A 9,567-nucleotide genomic window follows, 5' to 3' on the forward strand; every position below is an offset into this window, starting at 1 on the left:
TTGGTTAAATATTTGACTCTTAATACAGCATTTTTCCCCCGAACCACCTGCTCTCATTCAGAAGGACTTGAAAAATGCCCACGGTTTTGGAATTTGGGGTTAAGGCTGGGGATGAGGGGATGAGAATGCAGGACTGAATTGGAGGGACGCCCCACAAGAGAAACAGAAGAGCAGTCCTCTGCCTCTGCTCAGCAATACCTGGCTCCAAGACTGTTGCTGGAGGGCAGGTGAGCAAGGAAGGGCATAGGGACTCTTTATGGTGCCTAATAACCAAGGCAGCTGTGCAAGCAGAGATCAAAGATCAAATCAAATTTCAACCTGCAGGGACCTCAATCTGATCACCTGCAGAGGTTAGGGAAATGAATTTTCTTCTTGAAGAGCCCCAAGATTGGCTAAATTCCCAATGGGGTGGGGGTGGAGGGCTTGGCGCTGCCCTGAAGGATCATATTACTGGCTACTGCCCAGAAGCAAGGGGACATGGCCTGAGGATTGGTGGGATTGCTAGGGTCATTCTGCTGTTCCCCTGCTGAACATCTGCCGTTCAGACTACAGGAACACAGGGACTCCAGTATGGACAGTGCTGAAAGGCTTCTTCTAAGTGTCCACCCTTAAGGTAGGTACCTGGAATGCTAAACATGGCAGCCTTTATGGGTGTAACATTGTTTTCTGTTGCATTCTAAGCATGTAATTGACAAGCCCAGTGTGAGATGGGACTTCTGCCAGGAGGTTAGTAGTTGACTTGATTTCAGGGCCATCTGCACTGTTTGTACCACTCCCCCCAACTCCACACACACACACACACACACACACACACACACACACACACACACACACACACACGATGGTAGCTAAGGCCAGGAAGCTCAGATACATGCTCACTTTGTTGATCCTTGTTTACTGTGCTTGCTGTAGATGATAATTCTGTCTGGCCCAAATGAACACTCTAGAACCTCTGCAATCAGAGAACCAGGTAGCCTCAGTGTTGGCTCTGAAAGCCTCCATGGAACTTTCTGAAGTTAGAACTTCAACTAAGCCTTCTCTCCACTTTGCCTCTCCCCGTTCCTATTTTGATGACATTCCGCACTGGGGGAATAGTTTGGAAGATTTATTGCAATGGTGGGAAGACAATTTAATTCAATGATAAAGAGAGAACAAAATGTACTTCTCAAGAGATTTAGTAGGTTGTTTTGAAACTATCCCCCAAACGGTACTTCCACAGTCTTTATCAGAGGCAGCTTTCAGGGAGAGAAGGAGGCATATAGGGCCAATACAAGGAAATGTATCTTTAAGTGAACAGAGGGAAGCCAGTGAGGGTGAGCTTGGCTGTTTGGGCTGTGGATGTCAATCAAACTAATGTGTTGGGGGAAGGGGGGAGGAAGTTTGTCACCGTTTTAATATCAGAAATTCCTTTACGTGGGTGGTAACTGGGGAACAGCTGCAGGTAGCTGAATCATAGCCCAAATCCTTGCAAAAACGCCAGTGGGACCCCTGCCAACAACTGAGCAATGGCTTTTCAAGCTGGAATGGAGCAAGTCACACTAAGTAAGGCAAAGTGGAGGAGGGGGTCAGGGGAGGCTGTGAGTGGGGGAGCAAGTTTTTAAAAAGCTGAGTTTTGAAGCTGGTGCATATTTAATAGGATTAGAACACATGAGTTAGGGGCTGAAAATTTTCAACCTGCCTCGTTAAACAGCCAGTCAGCAGGAAGGCCTGGCTCTAGGAACCATGGCAGCGATGGAGGCTCAGCAACACCTGGGCTGCTTCTAGGGAGAGTGAGGCTGAAGGAAGGATTTGGGAAGTTCTTCTTTCTCCTACATTATCTCTGTGGCCTAGTGTTCCCATCCTCCTAGATTCAGTTGTGTCCATTAACACATCCTGTTTGTCAGTAATACCCTGAGTGCAATGTCCCTATTTGACTTGGCATGGATTGGCCTACCCACTGCCCTGGTCAGCCCTTGCATTTGCCTCCTCATGGGTGAGTGGGCTTATCCTGGCCTCAAGGTCTGTTTGATTCTGGTTGGGTATCTCAGAGTCTGGGGTTTTCAGACTCTGAGTGGTAGGATGAGATGGAGCATTCTTCTTCTAAACATGAGTCCTTATTTGCTTCCCTGAGTGCCTGAGATCTTTAGGCCATGGGTAAAGAAGGCTACCCTCAACCACTGTTCGACTGGAAGGTGTACCAAGTTGGAGGGAGCTGGGATTTACCTAACTTCAGGTTCTGTGCTAATCCCTGTGAGTGACTTCAGATAGAAAAGGTAGGACCTCTCACCTCCTGGGCCTCTTACCTCCTCATTTTCATTCACAGGCCACAGGACATCTCAGCCCTTCTATGATGAACATCCATGAGAAATGAGAAACCAGTCCCGGTGTTGTTGTAACTATTTGACCTGAGACACTATGCAAATCATACAGTGAGGGCCAGAGATTACCAATATGACTTTGTGTAATATGAAGTGCTACTGGGCACTTCCTGTGACCTCACCCATCCTTGTCTCAACTCTCTGTTTGGTCTTCATAATACCCTAAGAATCACCCTTAACAGTTGAAAGAAATCTAGGCGCTCTGAAAATAATGACTAGAAGTTGTTGAAGTTCAAAGACATAAAACACTTTATTCCTTGATTTTTCTTGATGCAAACTGTCCCTTCCCATTGTTCTAAGTTGGAAAGAGAAGCATCAAGTTGCTCAGAAGACCAAGAATTGATTCTTTGATTTTATCTTTTAAATGTTCTTAGAGGCTGGAGTTCAGAGATCAATAACCCAAGTTCAAATTCTGAGCACTGTTTATTAACTTTGCCAAATTCTGCAGTAAACTTTCTAATCCTCAGCTCTTCACTCTAGAAATCATTTTTAAAAAGTGGGGTCACATGAAAAAAACCCACATGTAGCCTACTTAGGCTTCTTGTCCTTGGACCAGAGCTGTAGCTGTGGTTATTATTTATAACTACCAACAGGCAGTGAGTTTTTTGCATGGATCAACACTGTGGTTAGTAGTTTGCCTGGTTTACTCACCTGCTATCCTCAGCCCAGTGGCTGAGGTCTTCCTTCTTGGGTCAGTCAACCATTTCCCGTCTTTCTTCCCAAGTTGACGTTCAAGTACAGAACTTGGGTTAGATAAAGATCTGGACCTGGGGCTGGTGGATTGACTCAAGTTGGTAAGAGGACGTGTCTAGCAAGTGTGAGACCCTGAGCTCAAACCCCAGGGCAGCCAAAAAAAAGTAGATCTGAACCTGGCCTGAGAAGGGCTTAAAGGTTTTCAGCTTTGGACAACCCAAGGGATTTCTTGAACTAGGCAGAGGGGTGGAGTTCCACCCCAATTCTCAAGTGGGGCACCTCAGGAATCCAGGAAAGCAGGGACCATTCCGACAGCTCTGGGGAGCCCAGAGTGAACAATGTGTGTCCTGCAGGCTGTGTAAACACAGTAACCAAAAACACTGAGGGTTTCCAGGGCCCACCAGATGGCAACAAGGACACTGGGTGGTGCAGTTTCTGTTTCTTTTCCTTCCTATTTTCATTTGCTTTCATGCTTCAGGGTAGGACTCAGGAAGCTCTGTGACAATCCTAAATTTTTATGGATTTGCGCCTTCCCTTCTACTGCCCTTCATGACTTTTTTCAATGTCACCTTCACGGCACAGCCTTCTTAGGTCCATATCAGAGGACTCCCAGCACAGTATCTATTTTCTCCATTGTGTTCTCTTCCCTAGCACTGACTGCCTAACATTTGAGTATTTTAACTCTTGTGTTTTTTAAAATTTTCTGACTCCTCTCCCTTTCCTAGAAAATGAGTGCCCAAAGAGTAAGAATTTTTATCTTTTTGTGCACTTCTATATCTCAGAGTCTATAGCAGTGGCTGTGTTTTTTTGAATGTAAGTATGTGTGTTTGTCCCACCAGGGCCAGGCGAGGCATGAAGCTGAGTCCTGCTGAAATATTCCCTGGAGTCTTGGGGTTATCAAATGGATCTTCACACTTTTCTAGGAGATCTGGGCAATGCAGATCAAACAGAGATCTTTACCCTTAAGTGTCTCATATAGAGAAAAGGTTCTTACTCCAATGTAAGGATCTATGAAAGCTTTTGAGAACTCCAAGTTGGCCCATTCATACTCACTACCGTCTTTGGTGCAGCCCATGGGTAATTTATGAAGAGGGCCAATCAGAGTTAAGGATGCAGTGACACTAGTTGTTTCTAAACATGGACACAGAGTCTCTCCTGGCAGGCTTACCTTCCCACCCAATCCTTGCTCTCACCAGAGACTAGAGACACAGGCAGGCCTTCCAGCTTTGTCCACCTTCAGTGAGCAGCTAAGGCTGCTGGACTTCGATGTTTTCATCACTTTCCCTTTCACAAAGGTGAATTGCATTTTTGTATTTTATTGTATGCATATTGTTTTTTACTATTTTTCATTGTGGAGAGTGGAGGCTGCAACTATAGCTGGTGTCCTTGGACACCCAGTTGGTATTCCTGGCTCTGCTTCCACTCACTCAGTGTGGGCTCATCACAGAAAACAGCAGAGAGAAAGAACCTGGTCTTGGGAGTTGGTAGATAGGAGAGCTGGGAACTGGGGAGGAGAAGGAAGAAGAGGAAAGGGGAGAAGGGGACAAGACAGGAGGGGAAAAGGAAAGCAGAAGTGGGGTTTATAATGGTCCTCCTGGTCTGAGGTGTCCTAATCTCCCAACTAGACTTCCTGTGTTTCCAGAGGAAATTGTAAGTCAAAGCCCAAAGTGATTGCCAGTACATCTTTGGCTTCTTGCCATTTTCATTCACTGGCTGTGCCCAGCAGCTCTTCATGGTGGGTACAATGACTGCCAATTTCTCTGTCATCTGAGTTCACAATTTAGTTACATAATCGATGTAATGAGAAAGCAAAGGCCGGTGTTTTGTTGCTGTTGTTTTTGTTTTTCACAGTTGGCTGAAAAATTTATCTCTAACTACTCTCTCTCTCTCCATATGTGTATGTGTATATGTATTTTTTTTTTAACAAATGAGAACTCAGGGGAGGGACATGAAAAGCAGACAGTTGAGGAAGAGATTTGAAGAGTTTGTCTTCATCTTTCACAAGATTCATTTTATTTTATGATAAGAAATCTTAACATGAAAAGAGAGTTTTCCAGTGCTATCAACCCTAAGTATCCACTGCAATGATGCTATGGTTCCCTTCATCTAGACCAAGGACAGATACAAAGACACCAGTGAGTACTCTATACCCTGCAGGTCCTATCACTGGTAGCAGAGATGAGATGCAGGAAGAGTAGAGGAACAGAAAGGGTGGTGGTGGGTGGAGAAGAACAGTTTTTCATAGTTTTATCAACAATCAAAGGAAAGAGAGTCATTATAGAACTGTAAAATATCTTCCATGAAGGTTTGGAGGATGGAAAGAGCCTAGCCTGTTTGAGAACCTGAAGTTTTTGCATGCAGTTGGCATGTTGAGTTGGTGAGGCCTAAGGAGGGGGCTGTGGACTTGGAGGGGGACGATAGTCCACTGAGGTTGCCACATAAGCATGTTGGGTTCACTCTGAATCAGACAAATTTGTGTTCTAGAAAACAAGTCTCACCAAGGCTCTTTCCTCCCACGAGGATGGAAAGAGATACCTGCTTGTTCATTCGGTAAGCAATTATTTACAGAAGCTCATTTGCATAAAGGGTAGCACTCAGGTCCTAGATTCAGCAAGGGATTATTTTCTGGAAGAGAATGCCAATAATAAATATTACATAGGATATACAATTAAATTTGTGATGTATAGCTGTATAATTTATATGTGTATATATGGCATATGTACATCTATATGATGAGAGGTATGAATATAGCTTTGTAAAAATGACCTGAGTAAGGATAACAGTGATGGAAAGTCACATGTTAGATCAAGTGGCCAGAGAATGGCTCTCTGAGGAGGTGGAATCAGAGCAGACAGCTGAATAAAACAAGGGGTCCAGTTGTGCCATTATTTGGAAGAACTGTGATAATATTTTGGAGAGAATAAACATGACCAGATTGCACAGCAATGATGGGGGAGGTGACAGGATATTTTAAGAGGTGACCTTGAAAGCACCACTAGCTATGGCAAGTGAGGGAAGGGAAGAAGCCAGGATGGATTTGGTTTTCTAGTTTGGTCATATGGTGAGTATTGTTAATTAAGACAGAGAATGAGGGGCAAAGAGTATTTCTGGTAGGAAAATAATGTGTGTCATATCTCAGTGCCCTTCCCTCCCATGGCAGCCAAGCTCAGTCAACATCAGCTCTTTGTTCATCCCCCCCAACTAGGTTGTGAACTCCATAAGATTAGAGATCCTGACCCATTTTTATGTTAAAAGAATAAAAATGTGTGAATGAATGAATGGCTGCATGAATGACTTGGGGAACTTGAAGCTGGAATACTACCTTAGCTCCATGTTCAATAGCTCAGCCTTCCAAGCTGGACTCAAATAATGGTCTAATAAACTGCCCTGGACTGAAAAGACTAGAAGCTCCATTTTCAAAGGAGACTAGCTCCTTGGAACCCCACACAACATCATCCTGTGTAGACTGGGAAACTGAGGGTTTGGCACTCCAGGGAAGGCGTTGCTCTGAAGCCCTCCTGAATGTGGAGTTGGATCTCAGGCCGTAAGCAATGCTTCCCACAGTCACAGGGCACCCACTTTGCAAAAGCAAGGCATGCATTTGGGAGCGCAAGTAGCTTAATGCCACACCACTCATTAGAAGAGAGTCCCTAGAATGATTTACCAAGTGGCTTTTGAAAAGGTGACATAAGCTTTATTAAAAACAAGCAAACTCAACAAACTAGAGCAGCAAAATTAGGGCTGATGGAGTGGTTCAAGCAATAAAGAGCACCTGCTTAGCAAGCATGAGGCCCTGAGCTCAAACCCCAGTGCCATCAAATAAATAAATAACAAGAAAGCAAAAAGAAAACTCACCAGCATTTCTGCAGAAGGACAGCACAAAGGACAAAAGCAGGATGAGAAAGTTTAGTACCACACAGATTTTCTTCTGTTGGGGGAGCTGATCTGTATTGTGTGGCGAGGGGCTGAGCCCAGGAAGAGCTGGAAAGAAAATACCACTGATACCTCCAAAGAGAAGCAAAGCCCAGGGTTTACAGCCCTGTAAAGCTTGGCTTATCAACACTGACTTCCTCCTGGCAACTTTCATCTTTTTATACTATTTGTCTTGTAACTTCTTAGGCCTAGAAGGACCTTGGAGTTGCAAAGCAAGTTCTCCAAAGATAGGATATGTTTGACTTTGGACTGGAGAAGCAGGAGAAGGGTTAGAGCTGGCTGTTGGAAGACCATGGATCAGGCATGGCGTATGGCCTTCAAAATAAGCTCTGTACAGTATCAGGAGATTACTAGAACTCACAAGGCATGTTTGACTCCCAGAATCTTGCATGTTCAGTCATCAGTGCTATGTTTTTTGCTTTTAAACACTGGGATGTACCCACTATAAATCTCCTCTTGGAAAGCCCTGTATAAAAGTGAGGGGCTCTGATGGGGAGGACTGTGGAAGTTGTGGCTGGCAGTGCTGGACAGTGGCCACTCATCTGGGTATCACATCTGGGACACGATCTGGTTGTGTTGGAGAGGACATTGAGCTGGGAGTCTAGTCCCCAGAATTCAAGTCCTACTATCCCCACTTCTCAGGAGAGTGATGACTCTGACTGGGGAACATCTTGCTGGGTATCAGGTACAGCACATGTCAAGGGAGACAGTTGTATGGGAGGAAGAACCATGCCAGTGCCTAGGAGATGCTGTGGGGAATGACTCCCATGTACAGGGCTGCAGAAAGCACAGAGAATGCTTTCACTCTGGTGTTGGTTGCCTCCTGGAAGACCCTTTGTGAGTGAGCCCCATGTTCTTAGTACCCAGGTGTGTACTAACAATGGCATATGCAGAGGTATGTGTGTGTGTGTCCCTCAAAAAGAGTGTATGTGCTGTGCACATATAAATTTCAGTCAGAGTCTGCATTCATGCTTTTTTTCCTCACTGGGTAGTAGTGAGAATGCTTCTGCAACCTAATATCAGAGAAGCAGGGGTTTGAAGGCAGGGTTTCTATGACCAGAACCCAGGTGCTCATAGGTTTGCATTCAAGGACTGAAAAACAGCAGGTCTTCCAGTGGGTAGCAGCACATCTTGAGGATAGAAAGGGTGCCTAGTAAAAAGAGAGCATGAATTTGCTGAATGATCAGACCCTCTGGCTTGCCTGGCCTCTGCTCCTTCCCATGGTACCTTCCACCACCTTCTTCCAGCCCTGGTTCTCTCACTGTGGGTAGAAGGTATGGAGCAGTTTAGCTGGCTGTTGTTTACTGCGACTCTGCTGTAACTCTGGCCTCAGTGAAGCCAGAAGGCCTGGATTAAAGCTGTTACTAAAGCCAGAAGGTTGCAATCAGGAGTTGGCGGGTGAGGCTGTGGGTCACCAGAAGGGTCAGCCCTGACTTATTTCCATGTCCTCCTATCCTGTCAGGAGGTCCTTGGAGGCACAGAGAGCAAACAGAGTAGAGGGCTCCAATCAGAACAGCCTGTGATCCTCTCTGGCCTGGAGAATTCACCACAGTCAGCCCTCCCAGACCTTCCTGAGGCTGCTGGAGGCAAAACAGCATGGGTCTGTGTGTCTGTGGGCACGTCTTTTGCTTTCCTTGTTTCTGCAGATGCATCCAAATCTGTGCAAAACATGCATGCCAAGGTGTGAGCATGTGACTGTCACGGGAAGTGAGCTTTCAGGGGATACAAAAGCCTGTGAAAGTCTTGCGTGTGGTGGCTGTGAGTTCAAAGTGACTAGCCTGTCTGGCTCTGTCTCCCTGTCCCTTGCTCTTTTGTTGGAAGGCTTGAAGGAGCCATCCTGAATAGCGTAGCTAATGTACAAGCGGGTCAGTCTGCCTTCCTGTCACTCAGTGGAGTTGACCAATCAATCAGTATCAGGTCTGATCAGAATGGGAGGGCCATGAAGGAGAACTTGCTTTGAATTCAGCATTGAATGGGATGGGGAGAGCAGACACAGTTCCCATTCTTAGTTCTCTTTCTGCTGTCATCTCACTGTCCCTGCTTCATGCTTGGTGACATTCTTTGGCAATATTATTCTCTATGAATATCAGATTTCTTTAAGAATGGAAGATCCCTTGCTAGTATTATGTGCCTTTTAAGGATCTTTGGGAGCTCTTGCCCCGTACTTTTAATATGCACAGTACCTTACCTATTGACTTCATATAATGGCTCCAATTTACAAGTTACTTTGCATACAATTTGCATTACATTAGGTTATTCCCCCTTCGATGAATATTTATCAACATGGAAGATGCTATATAATGAGAATGAGGACTAGGATTCAAAATGCTCTACTCTAAACCTTTGTTGCTTTTCACTCAAAGTCTCTTGTCCCTTTCCAGTACATTAATCCATCTCTTCACCTACTTTTCTTTGACAATTTCTGAATGAAAGTTGATCTCCTTAGGATAGTCATTGGTTCAGCTTCTCGGAGTACAGCCCAGCCTGGAGTACATGCCTTAAAACCCAGAGAACACTGAAATTATACATGACTATGGTTCTTTAAATCGTTTCTACCAATACTGTTTGGGATTTCTTGAGTTCT

Source organism: Castor canadensis, chromosome 11 (assembly GCF_047511655.1).
Source record: "Castor canadensis chromosome 11, mCasCan1.hap1v2, whole genome shotgun sequence".
Classification (NCBI taxonomy): domain Eukaryota; kingdom Metazoa; phylum Chordata; class Mammalia; order Rodentia; family Castoridae; genus Castor; species Castor canadensis.